This window comes from Somniosus microcephalus, chromosome 5 (genome assembly GCF_052327205.1).
Source record: "Somniosus microcephalus isolate GS21.2 chromosome 5, FLI_Smic_1.0, whole genome shotgun sequence".
Taxonomy (NCBI): Eukaryota; Metazoa; Chordata; class Chondrichthyes; order Squaliformes; family Somniosidae; genus Somniosus; species Somniosus microcephalus.
Window position 1 is genome coordinate 83,688,770 of NC_140991.1, and position 21,861 is coordinate 83,710,630.

Sequence of the window (21,861 nt, forward strand, 5' to 3'; positions counted from 1 at the left end):
TCACATAGAATCATAGAAACTTCAGCACACAAGAAGGCCATTTGGCCCATTGTGCCTTTGCCAGTACTAGCTCTACACTGGAGCAATGCACTCTAATTCAATTTCCCTGGCCTTTCCCTGTACCCTTTAACAGTTTATCTAAATCCCTTTCAAACATGCTTCCTCTTAATTGGTACAGTAATGTTTCTTTTGGATGTTTCTGTTGTACCTCAGAAATCCTGTTAATTGATTTTTTTATTGAAATATATATGCCCAGAAATTCGGGTCTCCACGGGTGAGTACGCACGGGGTACTCACCCGTAGGCCCAATGGAAGTGCCGGTTTCGTGCATGCACTGTGCATGTGTGGGAAACCGGCACGTCCGTTCCCCTGAAAGAAGGGGTTCAGAAGTCGAATGCGTGCGCAGAAGCGGCAGCGTGTGCGCATTGAACTTACGTTTTTTTTGCAGGTTTTCCCTGGAAGGTAAGTCTCCAGAAGTTAGACATGTAAAAAGCAGTCGCAAGGCCTGCTTTTTACAAGGTAAGTAGTGAATTAATTAAAATTAAAACATTTTTTCCACAGGTTTATTTTTAAATACTTTAAAGAAAGGTAAGTTTATTTTTAGCCCTGTTAGAAAATGTAATTAATTTTTTCAAAAATTTTAATTATTGTTTAAAAAATTATTTCATGTAATTTATAGTTTATTTTAAAAATGTGATTTTTTTTATTTATTTGAAGATTTAGTGATGTTTTGGGGCTTATAGTATTTATAGGTTCCTGTCAAACTTATGAATGAAGCATTCCCTGCTACCATTGGCTCTCCATGGCCCACGTGATCCCAGGGGACGCATCAAACTAATTGCGCCCCTGGGATATGCAAGCACTGCGCGCCGGCAGTTGGAGGAGGCCCAGGATCGCAATTCCACAGGGGCTCACAGCTCAACAGCCGGCGCGGTAGGTAAGTGCAGGTCGGGGGCTTGCACCCGTGGGAAGCCCCCGACCCGAATTTCTGGGCCAATGTCTTTTGACGGCAAAGATCACTGTGGACATTAGATTGACTGACTCTTTCAAAACTTTTGAACAGACTAACAGAAAGGAATTTTATCACCTAAATAAAAATATCATAATTCAAATAAAAAGGTGAGAAAATACAATTAGGCTCATTCATGCTAACCCTATCCAATGAACAGCATAATCTTGTGCACCACCCCAGCCCCCAAACTGTAGTAATGTTGCTGGGAAAGCAAAAAAAAAGGAAAAAGCCCTTGGAAATGTCTCCCTGACTACTAAGACAATCAAGATCCAGGAGACCATGTTTATCCAAGGCACATGAATAGACATACTTAGGTGTCCCAATTTCCGAGGAACATTGGACTACTAAGAACCGGAACCACCCATTGGGGTGATCACAAAGACTAAGGTCTAGAAATTCAGGTGGTACTCGGCACCCGTTAGCGCCATGTAATGCTGAACAAACGGTGAGTGGCGCTCTGCCGCCAGCTGGTGGCAGGTGCCGTGGTGGCTGCCATTTTTGGTAGGTCATCAGCGCTGCTGTTAATTGCTATCGGCGAGAGTACTTTAAAGAGGTGGAGTGTGACGTCAATCAGCGTGCAAAGCTGAGTTGATGCCAGCTCATCTATTTTGGAGTTCTCTGCTCACATTGCCGTCCGCGCTAAATCACGCCAGTCTTTCAGCAATGTTAACGGCCATGAGGAGTCTGGCAGAACTTATGAGGATGGACGTCGGAATTTCAACCGCCTCCTTAGCCAAGGTTCTTCTTTTAAACTTTCATTTGTTGCTCATTGGGAGGGAGGGAGGGGTGGGGGGGTGGGGAGTGGGGGGGGAGGGGTGGCGGTGTTAGTGGGGGGTTGCATTTTCTGGCAGCTTTCCGGGAGGCCTACAGTGTTTGTGGGTCAGTAAATCAATGGGTGAACTCCATTGCAACGATTGAAGATGATCTCTGATAAAATCTCTTTTATCTGCATTCATGTCATAAACAAACAAAAAATCGATAAATGTCGGGCGGCAGCTGTTCAGGTCGCTCCTTGATTCCCCGCTCCCCTACACTGCGAGCGGGAGACAGACGTGACCTTTGGCCTCCTTCTGAGATTGGTGCTGCACAGAGTGCGTTGCACCAGCAAATCACCGCCACGCTGATGTTAACGAGCAGGCAGTACCAAAATGGTGGTACTGTCTGCGCTCTCTCAGCCGGCAGCTGTTATCCTTGGCCGCCAATGTTACCGGCAGGTTTCCAGCATTCCCCAATTTCTAGGCCTACAAATTTTATATCCTACTTTATCCCTTAAAAGCCCAGTCTGCCAAAAAAGCCATCATGCACTTAAAATTTGCATCACTGCCTCCCTGGTTAGGCTGGTGAAGCATATCACCCACCATTTTTATAATGGACCCAATTTTCATTCCATTGATTACAACAGAATTCTGATAACAGTTTTTTAGAAACTGAATTCAAATTCTCCACCTGCCATGGTGAGATTTGAACTTACTATCTCCAGATTACTAGCCAGTAATATAACCACTATGCTACTGTACTCATTTATGTTGCATTTGCCTATATACCAACAGCAACTAAACCTCAAAGTGATAAATTAACTGTGAAATGCTTTGGGACATCCTGAGGAGCTGAAAGGTACTATATAAATGTAAGCTCTTTATTTCAATGTAATCATCCCTAATGCCCTTATCCTTTCCTCATAGCTCTATCAACCATTTATCAACCTAGTTGTCCTTGTTTGTGCTTCATCCAAGGCCTGAATTTCCCTGCAGTATGCTGCTGAGAACTGTACACAGTACTTCCTTGGACTTGTGCTGCATGCTTTGAATTATCCAATGATATAATTTGCCTTTTCATCACTGTTGTATATAATATTGACTGTTTAAGGTGATTCCATTTAATTTGTACTACTGTTTGTTTCCCTTCCCCAGGTACATGACTTTGCATTCTCTAAATTAAATATGGTCATGCCGATGTTCTCTTCTGATGTAGTGATGACAGTCGCAGATACAAGATGAATACAGGAGCTTATTATGTTTATTATGAGCTTGGAAAGTGCTTCCAGTAAATCAGATAATACAGCACCTTTTTAATTTCCTTTGATCTCATATATTACACAGCCATTGCAGTATGCAGAATTGCAGTGTGGTATAACACTTTCTTGTTATTTACTAAAGTTACATTATGATTTTTTTCCCCTTAAGTGTTGGAATGTTGTGTCCAAAGGTCTAATTGTAAAACTTCTCTTTATATGAAACTATTTTTATGTTCTATACTCATTGGCGATTCTCTGCTCCAAATTCAACTATTATAAAAAAAAGAACAGCTCCTAAATTTTATATAAACATTCAGACTTTATTTCAAAATCACTGAAGTAATATAAACAAAAAAGGCACATTGATTGCTGCTAAAATGTAATGTAGAGATTTAACTAAAAGCCAAGGCGAATCATCGCAATGTTATTAAAGAATAAAATCTGGATGTACTGAAGAACTTGTTTTTCTCATAAAATGAAATGTTTCTTGACAGTAAATTGGCCGAAGTCCCATTTAGACTTGTGTTCTTAATACAGCCCATGTTCTGCATACCCCATGTGCTATTTTTGACTGTCATTTTCTTGTTGATTTTACTATGTTTATGATTTTATTTACTACTAGTCGATGTCCCATGGCGTTGCATAAGGAGAAGCAATACAAGGTGTAGTGTGTAGATCAAGCAGGTTTACAGGGGACAATTGGAGGGGAGAGAAGAAGGAGGGAGGAGGGAAGGTGAAGAGGAAAAGGAATGGGAGGAGAGGAGAGGGAGGAAGAGGGAGCAGAGGATGGGAGAGGGTTTCCGCAGATATTCTGCCAAAGTTATGTAGGACGATCGGGATAACCACCACGGAATTTTACCCCTTGTATTTCATAACTTGCATTTTGCATCTATATTGCAGTCCCTCCCCACTTCTCACTTCCTAGTTCGTGGTTCTTGTGTGTGCTCCTTCTCCTGTACCTCTCTCCCTTTCTTCTGCTTCTCTTGTATTGCCTCACTCCCATAATAACCCCTACCTTCTCCTGTTGCCACTAATACCTTTTCTTCCTGGCGTGGTATCATTCCCATTGCATCCCCTTTTGTAGTAGTCTTCCAGTCCTATGTCCTGTGCTGCACATCATCCACCTCGCCCTCACCCCAAATCATTCAATTAGAATCCTTGCCTGAACCCCTACCCCCATCTGTATGATGCCCCTCACTGCTTTATGTCCCCTATTCCCCTTCTCCTACTTACCCCCTATCTGCCGCTCACTGGTTGCTCACCTATTTCACTCTCTGGCTTACCTCCATGCCCTCACTCCTCTCCCCCACCTGTGTCTGTTCCTTCATCCCTCCATGTAGCTGCCTCCTTCCCCCCTCTGTGGCTGCCTCTAACTTCCCCATCGCCTTGCTGTGGCTGCCTCCTCTATCTCCCTCCAAATCCCCTTTCTCTGCCAGGACTTAATTCCTATTTTTTATCTCAGGTATGGCCAAGCATTCCCCTCTCCTCCATCCTCCCGTTTACATTATGACAGTTCCAGTTCGGGAGTGGGGCATCATGGCAATAGTTACAAGAGTGAGGGGAAAACAGGAGGCCATTTGTCTTCACTGCAAAAGCAGCAATCTCAATCCTGTTTTGGCCAATGTTGAAAGTGAGGTCAATGGTTTTGTCCAGAATGCGGTAATCTCTCCAGCAGCTGCTGAGACTCAGATAGGGCTCCTTCAGGCATGGTTTGGAAGAGGGAGGCCTGGAAGTTGTTAGTAATTGGGAAATGTTGGTATTCAGAGGGACCTCGGTGTCCTTGTACACGAATCACTGAAAGTTAACATGCAGGTACAGCAAGCAATTAGGAAAGCAAATGGTATGTTAGCCTTTATTACAAAAGGATTGGCATATAAGAGTAAAGAAGTCTTACTGCAATTATATAAGGCCTTGGTGTGACCACACCTGGAATATTGTGTACAGTTTTGGTCTCCTTACTTAAGGTAGGATATATTTGCCTTAGAGGGAGTGCAACAAAGGTTCACCAGACTGATTCCAGGGATGGGGGGATTGCCCTATAAGGAGAGATTGAGTAGACTAGGCCGATAGTCTCTAGAATTTAGAAGAATGAGAGGTGATCTCATTGAAACATATAAAATTCTTACAGGGCTTGATAGGGTAGATGCTGAGAGGATGTTTCCCCTGGCTGGGGAGTCTAGAACTAGGAGTCACAGGGGTCGATTTTCATTGACCCGTGGAGTCGGGATTGGAGGTGTGCAGGGGGTTAAAGTCCCGAATTCAGGGGTCCCGACATCATCCCGCCCCCAACCCGCCTCCATGTAAGTTTCAAAGGAGGCGGGTACCCACCCCGCACTGGGACCCGCCTACCCGAGGCGGGAAGGGATTAGTGCCAATTAACTGCCTGTTAACAGATAATTAACAGGCAGCTTTTAGCCTAATCCCTATTTTAAAGCTTGAAGTGTGGGATTCCCGACGGCTCCAAACCACGCCAAGTTGGAGGAGTCGGGCCGTTGGGTTGAAGGACTTGGAGGGGTCGAGATGTCAGTGTTCAGGTGAGTGATGTGTGCATGGGTGCAAAGGTAAGTGTGTTTGGTGTGTCTAAAGTGTGTAAAGAAGTTTAAATTACCTGTACTTACCTTTACAGCCTTCCTTCCTTTAGGTTTCGGGAGTCCATCATCTCACCGGCACAGAAAGCAGAATGGCTGCGATCTGTCAAAGGCGACAGCCTGCAGCTTTCTGTGCCAGTGAGATTTCTAACTGAGTCTGTGTAGAAGGACTCAGGTTAGAAGTAAGACTGTCAGTGATTGACAGCTTCAAACAGCTGTGAAACACTGATATTTCATTTGTCAAAACGTCTTGACAGATGAAATTTCAGTCTGTGACGTCACCTGTTGCCGGGTGGCCCTTAATTGGCCTGCTGAGCCCGCTGGGCGGGCTCAACAAGGTCAATCAAGTTAAAATCACGTGGATTGGCCGCATCTCGATGGAGGCGGGACTACAGCCCCGAAAGTTGTAGTCCTGCCTCCTTCCCGGCTTCTGAATGAAAATCACCCCCACAGTCTCAGAATAAGGGGTCGGCCATTTAGAACTGAGATGAGGAGGAAATTTTTCACTCAAAGGGTTGTGAATCTTTGGAATTCTCTACCCCAGAGGGCTGTGGATGCTCAGTCGTTGAGTATATTCAAGACAGAAATCGATAGATATTTGGATATTAAGAGAATCAAGGGATATGGGGATTTGGCGGGAAGGTGGAGTTGAGGTGGAAGATCAACTGGTAAGGTCATTGACCTGAAATGTTAACTCTCTCTCCACAGATGCTGCCTGACCTGCTGGGTATTTCTAGCATTTTCTGTTTTTATTTCTGATTTCCAGCATCCATGGTATTTTGCTTTTGTAAGTATAGGATAGCTTTTGATTGGTTTACATTTTTTCCTTTAATTTTGATCTTCACACCCCTCCCCTCCTAAAGACAGAACTGGTGTTGGGGTATAGTTCAACAGGTAGCAGCAAGTATGTGTGACTCAAATGGTGTGTGCCCAAACAATGAGTTTATAAAACATTCAATCTTGGGATGTGGACATTGCTGGCAAGGCCGGCACTTATTGCCCATCTCTAGTTGCCCTTGAGAAGGTGATGGTGGGCCTTCCCCTATCGCTGCAGTCCTTGTGGTGAAGGTACTCCCACAATGATATTAGGTAGGAAGTTCCAGGATTTTGACCCAGTGATAATGAAGGAATGGCAATGTATGTCCATGTCAGGAAGGTGTGTGACTTGAAGGGGAATTTCGAGGTGATGGTTTTCCCATGCACTTGCTACACTTCTTCTACATGGTGGAGGCTGTCGGCTTGGAAGCTGTTGCCTTGGCGAGTTACTGCAGTGCATACTGTAGAAAGTGCACACTGTAGCCATGGTACGCCAGTGGTGGAGGGGGTGGATGTTTAGACTACTGGCTGAAGTGCTGATTAAGTGGACTGTTTTATCTTGGATGGTGTCAAGCTTCCTGAATGTTGTTGCAGCTGTACCCATCCATGCAAGTGGAGAGTATTCCATCACGCTCCTGAATTGTGCCTTGTAGGTGGTGCAACGGTTTTGGGAAGTCAGGAGGTGAGTCACTCACCACAGAATACCCAGTCTCTGACCTGCTCCAATAGCCACTGCATTTATGTAGCTGGTCCAGTTAAGTTTCTTGTCAATGTTGAGCCCCAGGATGTTGATGGTGAGGAACTCAGTGATGGTAATGCCACTGAATGCCAAGATGAGGTAGTTAGGCTCTCTCTTATTGGAAATGGTCATTGCCTGGCACTTGGGTGGTACGAATGTTACTTGCCAATTATCAGCCCAAGCCTGGTCTTGCTGCATGTGGGCATGGACTGCTTTATTATCTGAGGAATTGCGAATGGAACAGTTCCACTTCTGACCTTATGATGGAGGGAAGGTCATTAATGAAGCAGCTGAAGATAGTTTGCCCTAGGACACTGCCCTGAGGAACTCCTGTAGTGATGTCCTGGAGCTGAGATGATTGGCCTCCAACAACCACAACCAGGTATGACTTCAGCCACAGCAGAGTTTTCCCCCTGCTCTCCATTGACTACAGTTTTACTAGGACTCCTTGGTACTGCACTCGGTCAAATGCTGCTTTGCATGTCAAGGGTAATTAGCCTCACCTTCATCAGTCCAGTGTCTCAGCTCTATTTCTTATCTGGATGATAAGGGCTACCCACTACCTCCACAGCGCCTCCTTGTAGGATTACCAGTGCTGCAAGTTATGTCCAATTAACCACTTGTATTGATGTGGTAATCATTAACTGATTTTATTTCCAGACCCTCTAGAAGATTCTCGTCAAAGAATAACAAAAGCAATACAAGAGAAGTATAATTGCTACAATGTGCTTACTCCATCAGGGGTCCTCTCCATTTAGTGTTAATTTACAATATGCAAGTACCATACATCAAAATTACAAGGTGAAAATATTAATTTCCGAGAATGAACCCGGTAAACAGCTAAAAAACTTTAAGTAAAGAAATTCAGCAACTACATCTTACAATAACGTGATAAAAAAAATATAATCATAGCACTCTCGTAGGAAAGATGGGTTATGCCAACACTAGAACCATAGCAAAAACTTTCAAACCGCATCTCTTATTGCATCACTGAGAAACCCACCAAAGTCACATATTTTGGACAATTCCTCAGTTATGCCACAAACTGACAAACATTTTCATCTTCACTTTGCCTCCTTAAATGTGAACCATTCCACAATAATGGGTGGCTTCAGGCTCAGGTGCTCTTTGACCACTTGAACTAATTCGATATGTTTTGCCAGCCTGGGCAGGAGCAATCAGATTCTTAATCAATGTATATGCAGCAGATACTAAGCAAAAATGCTCTCTTTTTGACATCTGTTCCACGTTCATTTGCCTCAAAATAAAAATGAACTCATGCTACATATTCACCCCAGCTCAACCCCATTCGATACTCTGATTTTTCCAACGAATATACATGATTAAAAATCCAGTGACAAGTTAGACCACTCTCTAAGTAACAACGATGTCCAATATTCAATCTTTTTAACAATGCTGTAATTTATCTTTATCACCACTGTAATGTCCAAAGAAATATCCTAATTGCTGTGGTAATAACTAACGGATTTTATTTCCAGACCCTCTAGAACATTCCTGTCAACAAATAACGAAAGCAATCAAAGAGAAGTGTAATTGCTACAATGTGCTATATACAGGAAACTTTGGTTTATCCGGAGGTTGTATGTCCGGAAACCTCGATCTACCGGCAGAAATCAAGAGCTGTTTTGTTAGTTTTTTTTTCTTCTCGTGGCTTTGTTTTCAAGTCGGGCTCTGGAAAGTCTCTCTGAAGCTGTTGCTAAGCTACAGAGACGCTTCCAAGGTACGGGCCGACTGTTTACAAGCTGTTGCTAAGCAACAGTGTTTGTTGTCAGATACGGAGATGAAAACCTCCGTATGCTTCGACATTAACTTTGTATGTCCGGCAGTTTTGATAGATCGGCAACAGCTCGGTCCCGTCGGTGCCGGATATCACAAAGTTTACTGTAAATACAAGTTGTTGTTGTTGTTGTTGTGCTTATTCCCACCAGGGGCCATCTAGTGTTCAGTTAACTACGTGCAAGTACCATACGCAGGAAACTCTTGTTTAAACAGCACCTAAATATCTGGAATTCTCTATTAACCGGCAAAATTCATACTCCGAAAACAACACCTCAATAACCGGAAATGTTGCAGAGTCCAAGCCTCCCATAGTAGCCGAGTTAGTCAGTGGGGGTAGTTCTCCAAACTGCCACTACTCGGCTTCTTGGCGCTGTCAGAATTCCGAACACCTCAATAGCAGGAGTCTGACTCTCCCGCGCTGCCTGTGGTCTCTTCCGATCCGCCATTTTTCTGTGTGTCTCCCACGCTGCCGGTAGTCTCTTCCGATCCGCCATTTTTCTGTGTGTCTTTCCATCTTTATCGTGAATTATCTCCCCCATCTTGCATTATAGAATTCCCAAAAGTTGGTCCAAGCAAAAGGAAGAGAGTGGTGTTAACTTTAAAATAGAAAATCGAGATATGCCAATGACTAGAAAGGGGAGAGAAGCGTAGATAACGCTCTCCGTCATCCAGAATTTTTAATCAACCGGCACCATCCCGGTCCCGTCAGTGCCATCCCGGTCCCGTCGGTGCCAGATACCAAAGCATTTCCTGTATATCACTGCAGAGCAGCGCTGCAATGAAGGTCTTCAACAATCTTCTCTGCTGCATCCTGACTTACTGTTTCCGGAGGGAAAAACAGAACTGTTAACTGGGCCTGCTTCAGCAACATTCTATCTTCATCAGCTACTTAGTGGATCTCTTATGAGGAAAGTAGCAACTGGTAAAGCGATTGAAGAATGCATAAATAAGAAAAGGTATATATTTTCACATATCCACCAAAGCCACAAACACTCCCATATCTCCATCACCAATTGCCAGGCCAGAGTTGAAGCCAATTATTGCCATTGCTTCCTCTCCATGAGCTGTTCAATGGTGAATGTTGGCACATGCTCCAGTAGCTTGGCTTTCTCTGGCATTTCGTGCTACTTTCTCCTGCACACGGAATGCATAGTGGTAATTGGTTGCTGCAATCTTCAGATCTTGTAGTCACAATCATTCAGGATTGATGTAATGGATGGTCGCAACATAAGATATAAGAGAGCAAGGACCTATGATGTGAGACTTTAGCATTCATTACAAGATGTGAGATTATTCAGTGCTGCCAAATGATGTTGATTCTGGGACAAGGAACATGGTGCCACGTGATACCCCAAATGACTTTGCTTTGACTATAGTGGTAGGGAAAACTTATGCGCTTCTCTGTGATTCAGTTATCTACTCTGTTATTTATCTGAAAACACTCTTACCTTTCCTGACTTAGTGAGGTCATTAAACTTTTTCCAACACTGCAACAACAACAACTTGTATTTATGTAGCACCTTTAACATAGTATAATGTCCCAAGGTGCTTCACAAGAGTACTATAAGACAAAAAATTTGACACTAAGCCACGTAAGGAGAAATTAGAACAGGTGACCAAAAGCTTGGTCAAAGAGGTAGGTTTTAAGGAGCATCTTAAAGGAGGAAAAAGAGGTAAAGAGGTGGAGAGGTTTAGGTAGGGAATTCCAGAGCTTAGGGCCTATGCAACAGAAGGCACAGCCACTAATGGTTGAGCGATTATAATCAGGGATGCTCAAGAGGGCAGAATTAGAGGAGTGCAGATATCTCGGGGAGTTGTGGGGCTGAAGGAGATTACAGAAATAGGGAGGGGTGAGGCCATGGAGGGATTTGAAAACAAGGAGGAGATTTTTGAAATTGAGACTTTGCTTAACTGGGAGCCAATTTAGGCCAGCAAATATAGGGGTGATGGGTGAATGGGACTTGGTGCGAGTTAGGACACAGGCAGCCGAGTTTTGGATCACCTCAGGTTTACATAGGGTAGAATGTGGGAGGTCAGCCAGAAGTGCGTTGGAGTAGTCAAGTCTAGAACAAAAATTTTCTCCAATTAAATATTGGGAAGACAAAAGCCATTGTTTTTGGTCCCCACCACGAACTCCTTTCCCTAGCCACTGACTCCATCCCTCTCCCTAACATCTGTCTGAGGCTGAACCACACTGTTCACATGCTTGGTGTCATATTTGACCCTGAAATGAGCTTCCGACCCCATATCCGCGGCATGTCAATAAATTGGTCAGGTGGGCAGAACAGTAGCAAATGGAATTCAATCCGGAGAAGTGTGAGGTAATGCATTTGGGGAGGGCTAACAAGGAAAGGGAATACACATTAAATGGTAGGACACTGAGCAGTGTAGAGGAACAAAGGGACCTTGGAGTGCATGTCCACAGATCCCTGAAGGTAGCAGGCCAGGTAGATAAGGTGGTTAAGAAGGCATACGGAATGCTTGCCTTTATTAGCCATGGCATAGAGTACAAGAGCAGGGGGGTTATGCTTCAACTGTATAAAACATTAGTTAGGCCTCAACTAGAGTACTGCGTGCAGTTCTGGTCACCACATTACAGGAAAGATGTGATTGCACTAGAGAGGGTACAGAGGAGATTTACAAGGATGTTGCCGGGAGTAGAGAATCTTAGCTATGAGGAAAGACTGGATAGGCTGGGTCTGTTTTCCTTGGAACAGAGGAGGCTGAGGGGAGACCTTATTGAGGTGTATAAAATTATGCAGGACATAGATAAAGTGGATAGAAAGGACCTATTTCCCTTAGCAGAGGGGTCAAAAACCAGGGGGCATAGATTTAAAGTAATTGGTGGAAGGTTTAGAGGGGATTTGAGGGGAAAGTTCTTCACCCAGAGGGTTGTGGGAACTCACTGCCTGAAAGGGTGGTAGAGGCAGGAACCCTAACCACATTTAAAAAGTACTTGGATGTGCACTTGGGATGCTCTAACCTGCAGGGCTACGGACCAAGAGCTGGGAAGTGGGATTAGGCTGGATAGCTCTTTGTTGGCTGGTGTGGACACCATGGGCCAAAATGACCTCCTTCCATGCTGTAACTTTCTATGATAACTAAGACTGCCTATTTCCACCTCTGTAACATCGCCCATCTCCACCCTTGCTTCAGCTCATCCGCTGTTGAAACCCTCATCCCTGCTTTTGTTACCTCTAGACCTGACTATTCCAATGCACTCCTGGCTGGCCTCCCACATTCTACCCTACGTAAACTTGAGGTCATCCAAAACTCGGCTGCCCGTGTCCTAACTCGCACCAAGTCCCGCTCACCCATCACCCCTGTGCTTGCTGACCTATATTGGCTCCCAGTTAAGCAACACCTCGATTTCCAAATTCTCATCCTTGTTTTCAAATCCCTCTATGTCCTCGCCCCTCCCTATCTCTGTAATCTCCTCCAGCCCCACAACTCCCCGAGATATCTGCGTTCCTCTAATTCTGCCCTCTTGAGCATCCCTGATTATAATCGCTCAACCATTGGTGGCCGTGCCTTCTGTTGCCTGGGCCCTAAGCTCTGGAATTCCCTACTTAAACCTCTCCTCCTCTCTACCTCTCTTTCCTCCTTTAAGATGCTCCTTAAAACCTACTTCTTTGATCAAGCTTGTGGTCACCTGCCTTAATTTCTCCTTATATGGCTCAGTGTCAAATGTTTTGTTTTAAAATACTCCTGTGCAGCGCCTTGGGACGTTTTACTATGTTAAAGGTGCTATATAAATGCACGTTGTTGTTGTTTACTATTTCCCTTTATGGTACCTGCAGACTTTCGTCATATCCTTTCTTTAACCTTCCTAATCGCTTTTGCTTCTCTATATTTTCTATACACTGCTTGTTTTGCTCCCATATTATTAGCCCTAAACTTGCATATTCCTTCTTTGAACTTTTTATTTTAATTTAAATAGTTCTATTCATGCAAAGAAGTCCAGCTTTTGCTGCACTGCCTTTATCTCTTGTCAGAATATTTCCTTTTTATTTCATTTAATTTACTTATTCTCAGTCAAATATCTTTATCTTTGACTGTTCTCCTTGCCATTAGAATTTTTATATTGAACATTATATTGACTGGGATAGATCTTGACTTACGGAAATAAAAATCAGGAAGGATTTAAAATGGACTGCCGACTCACTATCACCCATTTTACACTATCATACAAAGTCAAGATCTACCACACTGCTTCCTAAATGTTCCCCATCCCTTACATTACGTACTTGTTCCAATTAATTTCCTATGACTAGTTCCCACTTCCAATACTTTTTCTTTCCTTGTTGAACTAAAAACACACATCTAGAAAGCAGTCTTGAACTCATTGTAGAAATCCCTTCCCTTCTTTACTACTTATGTTACTGTTACCCCAGTCCATCTTTGGATAATTAGAGTCACCCAATATTATAGCCCTGGTGCTCCTGTTATTTTCTTTAATTTCTCTACATATCTCTGCCTCTATCTCCTTTCCACTGTTTGGCAGTCTATAATATATTCACAACAGAGTAACAGTTCCTTTCTTATTCCTTAACTCTAAGCAAATAGATTCAGCCTTTGCTCCCTTCTCTCATCCTTATGTTCCAGTGCTGCAAAGGAATGTTTGATTAATGCAACCTCATCACTTCTTTCCTATTCTGTGCCTCCTGAATGTTTTGTAATGTTTAGCTCCCTGTCCTAGCCTAAGCCACATTTCTGTAAATACTATTATATCATACCACCACCCCACTCCGACCCCCACCCCCCACATCCCACAGGCAATGTGGGCCTCTAGCTCACCAATTTTATGCAGAATATTTTGTGCATTTACATATGTACAAGTTAAACCTGCCTCTGTCAGATGAGTACACTTACTCTTTTTAATCCCTCCTCCTTCTAATCTGTTCTTTATTACTTTCCAGATTTTTTGTTTTATCTTTGCTGCACCCCTTGCCCCTTTTGATTTCCTTCCTGCATCTTCGTCTTGCTTTTCTCTCTCTCTTACCAATGTGTCTGTGTGGAGTTTGCACATTCTCCCCGTGTTTGCGTGGGTTTTCTCCGGGTGCTCCGGTTTCCTCCCACAGTCCAAAGATGTGCGGGTTAGGTTGATTGGCTATGATAAATTGACCCTTAGTGTTAGGGGGATTAAATACGTGGGGTTACAGGGATAGGGTGGGATATGTGTTGGTGTGGGGGTTACGGGGATCGGGTGGGATATTTGTCGGTGCAGGCTCGATGGGCCGAAATGGCCTCTATCTGCACTGTGGGGTTTCTGTGATTCTGTGATTCTGTGATAGAGCATTTTCAGATGTCTCAATGTGATACTTTACATAAAAGCACGTACTATTATATTATTTATCTTGGTATTCTACTGATTTTGCTAATTTATCTATTATGAGGGGCCCAATTACCACAAATTTATCTGCAGTGAGGCAAAATAGTAAAACTATAAAACTTATTTCTTTTAAACTTTTTTGGTAGTAATAACACCCCTGTCCTACTCACCTTGATTCCTCCCTCTCCTCTCAGATTTTCAGTTTTGAACTTTAGATTGTTTGATTTATGTCATTGCGCGTGGTGTCATCATAACATGGCTCAATGGGTAAAAGCAATGCTTGGTATATTACTGAACCACACATCAGAACGTTGATTTATAAAATGTGCTGACTTGGATGATCTCAGCCAAGATGGTGGTGAAGGGAAAATTAGACAATGTTCCTGCTTGCTATTCAGTGACTCCTGATGGAGAATTCATGTAGGTGAAGACAATCTGAAGATGAGTTGTAATGCCCCCAAGGTAGCATCCCCATCCAACACTCATTGTCCAGACTGATAAATGAAGTGCGATACGGAGGGTTATCATGTACCAGTACCTTGAGCAGCACCTCACCCACAAATAGGAACAGTTTCTCCATATGCACCTTACCAAACCCTTTCACAATTTTAAAGACCGCTTTCAGATCTCCTCTTAGTCTTCTCATTTCCAGAGAAAAGTGCCCTGGTCTACTCAATCTTTCCTGATAGTAACATTCTCTCAAATCTTGTAACGTTCTTGTAAATCATTTCTGCACTTTCTCCAGTGCTTCAAGGAAAAGCATAGACTTTAGGGAGATATGATTGAGGTCTTTAAAATAATGAAGTAATTATATTCAGTTCACGTGGATGTACTATTTGAGCTAGATACATAAGTGAGGATCAGCGGATGTAATTAAAAGTTTTGAAGACAAAGAGCTAGGTTAGATACGAGGAGGTACTTCTTTTTATAAAGAGTCATCAAGCTCTGGAATAGACTGCTGGCATGCGCAGTGAGTGTTGATTTGTTTCAAGTTTTCAAAAGGGAGCTGGATGAGTTCCTGAGAGGTCCAAACATATCTACATACAGAAGGTAGGTGGGTCAAAGGTCATCAGTCACCTGGAGCTTATGGGTCGGACAGGAGTTTCTCGGGCTTTTTTCCGAAATCGACATTATTTTAAAAACATTTTTTAACCTCTCCCAGTGTGATTGCGGGGAGGGGCGGGAATGGAAATGGGGGTAACGGCGTGTGGAAGTCTCACAACAGGAGAGGTCAGTCTCGATCTGATCTTTACCTGTCCTTTTTCAAATATTTGTACCCAAAGTCTCAACAAACTGCAGGTTTCAACTATTCATAGTATGTCGGACCATCTTGCTGTTTTGGCAGAGACACAGACATCCAGCCTGAACACCTGGATTCAATCCCTTCTGAAAATCATACAGGCAAAAAAAATGTTTTCAGTATGTCTGGAACATACCAGCCAGCTTGGCTCTTCTACCACAAAGGGTAAATGAGAGGTGAGCAAAGATCCCCTCAATGGCACAGCTAGTTAAGGCAGTGATTAGCTAAGCCACTAAGACCAGGAAACATCTCGTGTTCGATCGCTGGACTGTGCAGAGTTAATTGATCTTGGTTGTGGTGGTCGGAGCATTGTAATTGGATTCAGGAACATTGCGTTGAGGTGGAAAATATTGTCTAGTCCTTTAGTTCTTGATTGCTATGCAATGAGCTTTGTTGGACATATGGGTGCGTGGATGTCAGCTGAGGACAGTATAAAGGCTAGCTGTGATCACCACTGTGATCAAATGATCTGCCAACACTCATTGGGGTAGATTTACAACTTGACGCCCGGGCGTAAAACTGGCATCGTGCATCAGCCAACCTTTAAAGATAGAAAACATAGAAGATAGGAGCAGGAGTAGGCCATTCGGCCCCACGAGCCCACTGTCTTTGGACCTGTGTTACCACACTCTGCAATGTGTGGGTAGAATTTGGAAATGAAAATTAGATGGTTTAGTATTACAGCTGGCTGAACTGCAATTCCAGTTGTATGCTTGGGCAAGAAGTTGAAAATTTAACCCCTTGTGTGGGCTCACATGAAGAATGGCCGCTTGGGGAAGTGCAGGAGGGCATCCAGCACAACTTCAGGAGATAAGGTCGGTAAAGGACTAAATTGGAAGCAAAAGGAAGAAAAAAAATCCAGGAGTAATACCAGGCAAATCCTACCCACACATTGTAGAGTGCGGTAACATAGGCTCATCCCTAAAGGTCCCCCAAAACTGAAAGATCTCCAAATTATCACCTTTCAATTTCCAGATGAGCTATATATGTTCCATAAACAATTGTAGATACACTGGAAAATCTGCAAGTACCATGTATAATTACTGTAAAAAATTACTTTTTAAATAATTGTCTGCTAAAGGTGTTAAAATATACCTTTCCACAAGCAGCAATGATTAAGGGTAAAATATTCAATTTAAGTTTCAAACCTTCATTTCTAATCTTTTATTGGAAGTGCTCACTTTTGTTATGATCTTGTTATGAACTTTGTAGTGGACAGTAAGGGAATGGCAGAGATATCAATGAACAAGTTAAAATCTTCCATGTAGTTGCACATGAGGTGTCAACAGTTGTACAGCCCACAAATATATTGATGTTCCTAAAGAATGTGAAGACTATTAAAAATAAATGGAATAAAATGGAGAAGTTAAATGACAATAAAGTGTGTTGCGGGTTTTGTTTGAGACTATATAAATCACAGAAGGAAAAAAGAACATACACAATATACAAACTAAATATATCTTAAATGAAAGACAACGATAAAAGGCTGTTGATGAATACTGCAGGTAAGTAGTGAATTAATAGATCAATAAAGCACCAGATACCACTGAATCAATAAATTCATAGAAGAGCAGGCAGCAGCAAATTAATAAGTGAATGCAGGGACAGGCAGAGAGCCCACCAGTGAATCAATAAATGAATACAGAAGCAGGAACATTCCTTTTATGAAACTATCTGTGCTGTTGTTATTTTGCTGGTTTGTGCTGATATTGGCTTGGAGGCAGAGCTGGAAAAGAACAGGGAGGAGGGAAAGTGAGGAGGGTGATAGCAGGCATGAAGAGGCATAGCTGGTATGAGCGGAGTCTGGGATAGAGACATAAGATAGAGAGGTAGATGAGAAAGAGGAAGGACAGATCAGGACTGGACAGTAGGCAGCCTAAAATCCTGGCTTGATGGTATAGTCCGTGGGGAACGTCTCTATCTCCCTGCAAAGTCTTTTGTTCTGTCTTTGGCACAGCTATTTGCCTCCACATACCTCACCAACAATGTCTACCCCCCTCTTTCCCTCTCTCTCTAATATTCTATTTCCGCAATTCTATTTCCCACAGTCTGTTCCCCTGATCTGTGTTCTTTTCTCCCTCACCAACCTTTTCTTGCTTGCTCATGTCTTTGTCTCACTCTGTAAATGCAGGCGATGGGACAACTATTCCTTTTATTGCCTTTCTGTATCCTAATTTTTTTTTACTATCTTGTCTTGTTATCCCTATCGCTGTAGTTTCCTCCATCCTTACAAACCTCTGAGAACTCTGCGTTCCTCCAATTCTGGTCTCTTGTGCATCCCAAATTCCTTTGGCCTTCCATTGGTGGCCATGCCTTCAGCTATCTAGGCCCTAAGCTCTGGAATTCCCTCCCTATGTTGTTGTTTTTAAATCTCTTTCAACTAAAAAGAAAACATTTAGGACTTAAAAGTTAGTATAAAAGAAAACCAGGACAAATAAAAAGACATAGGAAAACTACAAAAAGGGAGATTAGAAAGGCTAAGAGAATGAGAAAAATATAGAAAAAAACACAAAGAGCGATGAAAAAGGCACTTTAGTAGTAAGAGGATAGTCAAGATAGGGGTAGGGCTGCTAAAAGATGAAGTAGGCAAGTAGACGAGAGTATAAGCAGCTTCTCACGCCTCAGAATGAAAGAGTATATTCCTCACTATTTAAGAACATAAGAACATAAGACATAGGAGCAGGAGTAGGTCATTTGGCCCCTCGAGCCTGCTCCGCCATTCAATAAGATCATGGCTGATCTGATCTTGGCCTCAATTCCACTTCCCTGCCCGCTCCCCATAACCCTTGACTCCCTTATCATTCAAAAATCTGTCTATCTCCACCTTAAATATATTCAATGACTCAGCCTCCACAGCTCTCTGGGGAAGAGAATTCCAAAGATTCATGACCCTCTGAGAGAAGAAATTCCTCCTCATTTCCGATTTAAAAGGGTGCCCCCTTATTCTGAAATTATGCCCCCTAGTTCTAGATTCCCCCATGAGGGGCAACATCCTCTCTGCATCTACCCTGTCAAGCCCCTTCAGAATCTTATATGTTTCAATAAGATCCCCTCTCATTCTTCTAAACTTCAATGACTATAGGCCCAACCTGCTCAACCTTTCTTCATAAGACAACCCCTTCATCTCCGGAATCAACCTCGTGAACCTTCTCTGAACTGCCTCCAATGCAAGTGTATCCTTCCTTAAATAAGGAGACCAGAACTGTACGCAATTAATTTATTGAAAAAACCCTGGATCCTTCCTCAAGCAGGTAATCTAGTTTTTAATAAATTATATCTTCCAGGCAAATGGCACGTGAACTCTTCCTCCCCATCTGCTTGATTACCAGAATAATTTCATTAGCTTATTTTTGCAGCACAAAGGATAGAGGCCTCATCTGAAAGCTTGTCTGATAGGAGGCGACAACAAAACATCTGTAACATAGTTCCCGGAGTTAGAAGGCTGCTGGTGCCCCAGATCATACACCATTTTTCATCAGCATTCCCCTGCCCTGCTCCAAAGTTAGGGGGATAGACAATGTTCTCTGCAGCCGAGAGCGTGAGTCCCGAAGGTTGTGTTGCCAGGGTTAAGGACATCTCCTCTGGGCTGGAGAGAAACTTGGAGTGGGAGGGGGAGGATCCAGTAGTCATGATCCACGTAGGCACCAATGACATAGGTAGGATAAAGAAAGGTTCTGCTGAGAGAGTATGAGCAGCTAGGGACTAAATTAAAAAGCAGAACCACAAAGGTAATAATCTCTGGATTACTACCTGAGCCACAAGCGAATTTGCATAGGGTAAATAAGATCAGAGAAATGAACGAGTGGCTCAAAGACTGGTGTGGGAGAAATGGGTTTCAATTTGTGGGGCACTGGCACCAGTACTGAATAACTAGGGCTGTAGAGAGGGTTTTAAACTAAATAATGGGGGTGGGAGGGAGGATGCAGGTAAGCGGGAATTTAAAAAGTCAATGAGAAATGAGAAACCAATAGAGGATAGAGATGGGGGAAATAATAACCAGAGTGCGACAGGAAGGGACAGAATGTTTAAAAATAGGAGCGCAACAGAAAATGGGGCCAAAACAAGGAGAAATAGGAATAGGAGGATAGAGCAGATGAATGCGTGGCTAAAGAGTTGGTGCAGGAGGGAGGGCTTTAGTTTCCTGGATCGCTGGGTCTGCTTCTGGGGAAGGTGGGACCTGTATAAGTTGGACGGGTTGCACCTGAACCGGAACAGGACCAACATCCTTGCAGGAAGGTTTTCTAGTACTGTTGGGGGGGTTTTAAACTAACTTGGCAGGGGGATGGGATACGGAGTGGAGCTATAGTAGGGGGTGATGCACAGCCAAATATAGAGGAAAAATCAAGTCAGCCTGGAAGACAGAGCAAATATGTAAGGGAGTATGGTAAGGCTGGATGACATTTATTTTAATGCAAGGAGTCTTGCGAGTAAGGCAGATAAATTGAAGGTGTTGATGAACACATGGGAGTATGATATTGTTGCTATCACAGAGACATGGTTGAGGGAGGGGCAGGACTGGCAGCTCAATATTCCGGGGTATAGCATCTTCTGACAAGACAGAGGGGGTGTAAAAGAGGAGAGGGTGTCGCAATATTAATCAAGGAGTCAATTACTGCTGTAAGGAGGGATGATATCTTAGCAGGATCCTCTAATGAGGCCATATGGGTAGAACTTAAAAACAAAAAGGGGGCAAGCACTTTGCTGGGAGTGTAGTGTAGGCCCCCAAACAGTCAGGGGGAGATAGAGGAACAGATATGTAGGCAAATCTCAGAGAAGTGTAGAAATAATAGGGGATTTCAACTTCCCCAATATTAACTGGGATAGTCAGAGTGTGAAAGGCTTAGAGGGTTCGGAATTCTTAAAGTGCATCCAGGAGAGCTTTTTGAGCCAGCATGTAGAAAGTCCTACAAGACTGGACCTAATTCTAGGGAATGTAGCCGGGCAAGTGGTAGAAGTGTCAGTAAGAGAGCATTTTGGTGACAGTGACCATAATTCGGTGAGATTTAAGGTAGTCATGGAAAAGGACAAAGATGGACCGGAAATAAAGGTTCTAAATTGGGGGAAGGCCGATTTTAATATAAGGCAGGATCTGGCCAAAGTGGACTGGGATCAGCTACTTGTAGGAAAATCCACATCAGAGCAATGGGAGTCTTTCAGAAAGGAAATAGAGAGAGTACAACACCAACATGTTCCTGTAAAGGTCAAGGGTGAGACCAACAAGCCCGGGGAACCCTGGATGTCAAGGGATATACAAGAATGGATTAGGAAAAAATGGGAGGCTTTTGGCAGATACAAAGGACTAAAAACAGTGGAAGCCTAAGAACAGAGGAGTATAGAAAGTGCAGGGGGGTACTTAAAAAAGAAATTAGGAGAGCGAAGAAGGGGCATGAAAAAGCACTGGCGGGCAAAATAAAGGAAAACCCCAAGATGTTTTATAAGTATATTAAGGGCAAGAGGATAACCAGGGCAAGAGTAGGGCCCATTCAGGACCAAAGTGGCAATCTGTGTGTAGAGCCGGAAAATGTAGGTGCGGTTTTAAATGAATATTTTGCATTTGTGTTCACTATGGAGAAGGATGATGTAGGCATAGAAATCAGGCAGGGGGATTGTGATATATTTGAACAAATTAGAATTGAGAGGGAGGAGGTACTAGCGATTTTAGCGGGCTTAAAAGTGGATAAATCCCCAGGCCCAGACGAGATGTATCCCAGGCTGCTGTGTGAGGCAAGGGAGGAGATTGCAGGGGCTCTGACACAAATTTTCAGAACCTCTCTGGCCACAGGGGAGGTGCCAGAGGACTGGAGGACAGCTAACGTAGTACCATTATTCAAGAAGGGTAGTAGGGATAAACCAGGGAATTACAGGCCAGTGAGCCTAACACCAGTGGTAGGGGAATTATTGGAAAACATTCTGAAGGACAGAATTAGTCTCCAAGTGGAGAGTCAAGGATTAATCAAGGATAGTCAGCATGGCTTTGTCAGGGGGAGATCATATCTAACCAATTTGATTGAATTTTTTGAGGGGGTGACTAGGTGTGTGGATGAGGGTAGTGCAGTTGATGTGGTCTACATGGACTTCAGTAAGGCTTTTGACAAAGTCCCGCATGGGAGACTGGTCAAGAAGGTGAGAGCCCATGGGATCCAGGGCAATTTGGCACATTGGATCCAAAATTGGCTTAGTGGCAGGAGGCAGAGAGCGATGGTCGAAGGTTGTTTTTCTGACTGGAAGCCTGTGTCCAGTGGTGTACCGCAGGGATCGGT

At 43.4% G+C, this 21,861-nt stretch overlaps 1 long non-coding RNA gene across 1 annotated transcript; it reads left to right on the top strand.

Moving 5' to 3' along the window:
• Positions 1 to 1,456: 1,456 nt before the first annotated feature.
• Positions 1,457 to 3,612, top strand: LOC147117168 (uncharacterized). Its single transcript, XR_015078279.1, has 2 exons — positions 1,457 to 1,750; positions 2,923 to 3,612. It is a non-coding gene; the product is annotated as an uncharacterized LOC147117168 (long non-coding RNA).
• The last annotated feature ends 18,249 nt before the right edge of the window (positions 3,613 to 21,861 follow it).